We start from the raw sequence: 5,789 nt of genomic DNA, 5'->3' as shown, positions 1-5,789 counted from the left end.
TGTGATTGTTAACCTGTCATTTAATGTACAAGAAAAAGAGGATGAGATGATGTTTAAAAGATTTTGTTTTTATTATCCCTATGTAAAGACGCATAAAACTAAAGCTAAATGTAGCTAAATGCWAGTTAAAGTAGCAAAAGCTAGGAGAAAAATCAGCATATGCTCGTGCAGCAAAGGCTCATTAAACTATTCATGGTTTAAATTTTGAGTATATGTGGTCTTATAAGGTGTGCAAATCTAGATATGGACTTAAACCTAATCTAAATGTCTCTTGTAGTTACTTGTATTTTATATTTAATCTTAACATAATTCAAAGATAAAGTGAGTACCATGAGTTAAGACTGACTACAGCTCCTTTAGTTGGACCAATGTTTGAAAAAACAAAGTGGAAATTTAGTGTTTCTACATAAAACAGACGATTACAATCTAATAACCAGGACAACTGTTATGGGCCAAATCAAATGGCTTGATGGGCCAATTTTGGCCCGCGGGCCCCATTTTGGGCATCTCTGATGTTTATGATATTAAAACAGTTTACAGAATGTAATTTATACCTTTATAATTAAGTGTGGAACTAATTATTTCCATTATTTTTCCTAAATCCAGTGCATTAATCTGTAATCCAGAAGTATATTTTTTATCACGCACAAATGAGCTGATGGTATGGGTCATACAGGAACAGATCGTGCAGTGACACTGTTTAAAAAGAAACGTAGCAAAAATCAAAAGGTAGCAATAGGYTTGATAAAAGCTAAAAGTAGTATAATAGTAATTAAAGTGGTATAATTGCAGCTAAAAATGGCAGAATGCTAGTCGAAACAGTTAGCTAATAGCTGATAAAAGCAAAAGGCAAGATAAAAACAATAATAAAGATCTTAAACAGTAGCTAGAAATTAAACACAACAAATTGTTGSCTAAATGCCAAAAGTGGCTAAATGATAAAAGCAGAAAAGATGTTAGCAAAACTATCAAAAGGCTATAACTAMAAGCAACAGAATCATTGCTAAAATTTAAAATTAGTAAAAGACTAGCTAAAAAATGATAATAGCAGACCGGTAGCTACAAGCTAGTTAAACGTTAAGCATCAAAAGGTTAGCTAATAAGTAGTAKCTAAAGGTAGYAAAATGTTAGCTAAAAGTTATAGGTATCAAAATGTTTATCAGCTAATAGTAGTAGAATAGTAGCTAAAAGCTAAATGYAGCAAAAGCTAGCTATAAACTCAAATGCATTAAGGATATCTAAAAACTAACAGCTAAAAGCATAAGAAGGCAAAAAAGTTTAGCTAAATCAGACTTCAAAGGAAAAATAGTTTTTGAAAGAATTTAAGAGATCTCTTGTGTTTTTTATGGGGAAAATTTGTAAATAAAGTTAAACATTTTGAAAAATTCTAAAAGTTACACAAACCGAAAGTTTGGCTCATCTCCAGAATGAGCTGAATGTTTTGATGCACAAATGGCTAAAATAGCACAGAGTAATCAAAGGTTCACAAAAAAAAAGACAAAAACAAGAAAACATCCAATTAAATACTGAATTAGAGTTATACATTTAAATATTTTCTCATTTGTTTTCTCAGATAGTTTCAGTTTTACTCAGCAGCGCCTGTGGGAGCACATTGACCCCGAGCCTAAAATAGTATSTTTAGCCTTTAAAACCTGACAAAGATCCAGCCCACAACATCCACTCATACTTTCTGGCTCCCCAAAAACCACATTTTATTCTCCGGCAGCCTGAGACTCTCTGAGAACGTTCGGTTAAAGAAATCAATAAGGATATTTTCAAGCCTCAGTCTCACGCTCCTCGTCCTACTAAGAGGTTGCTGCGGTTCAATATGAGCTCAACAAAAACCTCAAGGTTTAAACTGAACAAAAATCCTCAAAAAATAATTAAGTAAAAAAAATCYATTAAATATTAAGATTAGCTGACAGTTTCTCTGTGTGTCCCTCAACTACTAGCCTACTACCTTAAATTTGAGCTCAGTATCTGCGATTTTGACTAAGTTACTGCATTTTTGTGTTTTGTAAGGTCAGTTGACTGTGGCGGCCATGTTGAATCGGTTTGACTCCAACAGTTGTAGGTTTAGATCCAGTGACCACGTTCCAAGAGTTTCATTAAAATATATTCAGTGGCTCAGGAGATATTTTGCTAACAGAGGRGATGTTAAAGACAGATTTTGTGCTAACAGCTTGTGCTCAGAGTGCAAGTTGGGTATAACTTTTAGCTATTACCAAACTAAATTTTAGCTCATTATTTATCAAATTAGTTGAGTGACAGAAGTTTTTGTGTTTTGTGATGTTGCTTCGCTTTGGCGGCCATCTTGATTGTAGTTGATTCCAAAAGAGAATGATTTGTAGACATACATCCAGTGATCACGTTCTGAAATTTTCATCAAAATCTGTGAACCAGTCTACAAGATATTTTGCTAACAGACAGAAACATTATCACACGCATTCAGCCGCAGCTGGTTATATAAATCTGCAGTAATAAATAAATGAAACAGTGGGGGGGTCTTTCAGCTGCAGCATCTCCAAGCCCTCCTGCAGGTAGATTTTTGTTGTTGTTGTTTTTGTTGTTTTCRGTCTAAACATCTGAACAAAAGTTGAACTTTGCCTCGGAGCAGAAAAGACGCCGACCTCCTTCTTCCTGCCAGCTGTTTGCCAAATCAAAGAGCAGCTTTCAGTTTTAGTTTTTAACTGTAGGGATGATTTCACTCCTGTACCTGTTCTAATCTGCCCCAAATAGAAAAGTCACTTTTATAATGTATCTATTTTTTGTCTTTATTTTGAAATAAAAGACCAAATGATTGAACAGAGCGTTGAAGTACATCTGCTTTTAATTTACTGGTTCAGTTTGGTAAATGGGACACTCTGGTCTGAAGTGGTTGAAGAGCTCTCTGACCCGTCACAGCTTCCTTCCATTATCTTCAGACCAACACCTTATGATTACTGACGAGGAGACGAAACAAGCCGAGTCATGATGCTGAGTCATGGTGTGAACAGAATATCTGCAGGAGATACAAAAATCTATTTCACCCTCCTGCTGCCCGTAGGTCAAAAGGACCTCAGCTGTTAACCCCTGAGGGTTACGCAGACTTCATAATTTGATGCTTTGCTTCACAAACTTATAGAACTGGAGTGACGCCGTGAAGAAAACTTAATTSCTGAATTTTGACTAATTTCTCAGAATAAGTCAGAATTCTGACTTTAATCTCAGAATTGGAAAAAAAAAGGAAGAATTCACACTTTTTACCTTAAGAATCCTGAATTTATTCTTTACTTGTGTCTTGTCTTTACTTTTTTGTTTTCTCACTCTTCTGAGATTAAAGTTTTAAAATTGAAGATTAATTGTCTTTCACACAAACAACAACATAAAGAGTCGTCTCAACAGATGTTTTTYAAAGCAGCAACATCCTGGAGTCATAGCTGCTCCCAACTGGGAGCTCCCAGTAACACCAGCGTCAGCTCATCATGCTCAGCTGCAGCACATTGCAACAATTGTCTATGTGACCCGAGGTTCTGTTCCAAACATAACCACAAAGAGGAGAAGAGGGTTTTTTTCCCCTCACTCCTAACATGCCCTGCAGCTGCAGCAGTTTCACCACATGTGAATCATTAAGCTAAATGTTGGATTTAAGTTGAGAAGCGCGACTCGGCGACGGCAGGTGCTGTATTTAAAGTCTTCATGAGAAAAGTGAAGGTGAAAATACACCAGCATCCGTTTAAGACATCAACGTGCACAGACACTGTAGGATAAATAAATCTGGATATGAATGTCTGTTCTGAGGTTGTTTGAAGAATCTCAGTCATTTTTTATCATATCTGTCCAATATTATAAATATAGATAAGTGGTTGGAGGTGTAGAATTTTTAGAAAAAAACTAACTATTTGGCACATTTAATTATTCATATATAACTGAAGCTTCCCTATAAATATACAGTGTAAATGTGGCACTAACTTAAAGCACATCTTGGCTTTAAATAATACAGTTATATGTTCTTCTCTTTTTAGAAGTAAAAGAAACCAGTTATTTTATCTTAGCTAAAATCATTTGGTGACGTGATTTAATATGACGACATGATATATCACATATCGTACATCATTCATCTTATATCATATTCTACGCAGCAGAAAACATTAGCTGACTGTTGGAGGTGAGTTAGCTTGTTCTAACTTTATCTGAGTTTGTTGGAAATAAAAGCTGCAGTTTAATGAAAGCAGGATTCAGGGCTCAGAGGAGAAAGTCAAAGTTTGAAGACCTTCAGAGCTGATCTGTTGTCTGAAAGTTCAGGTGTTGAGTTCTGAGGAGGTTCTGGTCTCCTGAGTGAACCAGAGTAAAGAAGCCTGATGAGTTCAGACCTCAGTCTCCTCAGCTCTGAGGCTTCAGGACCTCCTGAGTCTCTGAAGTGGATCAGATGAAGGTTTTCCTCTCGGACTTTGAGTCTTCTGACAGTTGAGATGTCTCGACTCCTAAAAATCCMAAAATAAAGATGAGTTTAGAGGATCCTGATGGTAGAGCTTCAGCTCAGAAGACTCATCAGGTCTTAGAGGATCTCTCGTCCAGTTTTAGAGGACATGAAGGCCTTCAGAGTCCAGCATGAACCCTCAGACATCTTTAAAAACTGATTCCTTCAACTGAACTTTGTGACAAAAAAACTTAGATTTCTCCTGAAACATGAAGTTTCCTCTGAATCACTTACCCTCATGAAGCTCAGAGGCAGAAGTTTAAAAAAAGGTTTTAATTTAATTTAATTTAAAAGACAAATTTGAGAAATTTGTTTTTTAGCTGATTTTAAAGCTAAAATAAAGTTTGTCTGGAGTTTTAAGCAAAATTAAGCTCTAAGTCAGAGTGTTGCTTTGACTCATTCATGCATGTTTGAGACATCCTTGAATCTCATGTGGCCATGTGCTGCATAAACTCTTGATGGTACAAAGCCCCGCCTATTTACACAAAGCTTCTCCCTGGAGCTCGGTCTGCAGCCGAGTTCCTGCCCCACAGAGCCCCCCTCCCCTGAAGCATTGTTGTGAAGACATGCTGAAATGGGAGCGTCTGAAACAGTAGGAGGTTCCTAAAAAGACAGAGACCAATTTCAAAGTGTTTAGAAAGAGCTATGATGCAAAATCAAATTTACTTTAGAAGTGTAAAGCATTTTCATAACAAGTGAAGGTAACACAGTTACATGATTGTGGTCTAGAATTCAAGTATGTGCCCGGAAAATACATAATACCGCCCCTTTAAAGGACTTATAGATGAAATCCAAGTTACATTTAATAATCATTGAAATAACTCCAGTTTATTTATATTTTATATTGTTACCAATATTAAAAAACTTCACATCAGCTTAAAAAAATTATACATGTAGCTTTGTTAGCTGTATGTATGATAAAAATGTATAATTTCAACAGCATTTAAATAATGTCTAAAACTTGAGTAGATCAGCATCATATTTTAGTGAAGTACAGTTTTCAATAGATTTAGTAAAAGCAGGTTGATGCTTATTTATAAAACCCAAGTTACAAAAAGCAGAACACATTCAGTTGAAACACTGAAATGTGACACTAAGAAACAGTAATAATAAAAATAAACTACAACACTCCTAGTGTTTGTCTGAGTGCACAGATAACATGTTAGCTTTATCATTAGCCCCGACGCTATCACCATATATATACAGTATATATATATTTAAAGACCAGATCATAGAAATATAAAGACTAGATCATAGATATACAGTATATATATATTTAAAGACCAGATCATAGAAATATAAAGACTAGATCATAGATATATAAAGACTA

The sequence above is a fragment of the Austrofundulus limnaeus genome, unplaced genomic scaffold, assembly GCF_001266775.1.
Source record: "Austrofundulus limnaeus strain Quisiro unplaced genomic scaffold, Austrofundulus_limnaeus-1.0 Scaffold434, whole genome shotgun sequence".
Classification (NCBI taxonomy): Eukaryota; Metazoa; Chordata; class Actinopteri; order Cyprinodontiformes; family Rivulidae; genus Austrofundulus; species Austrofundulus limnaeus.
Note: the sequence above shows the minus strand (reverse complement) of the source record.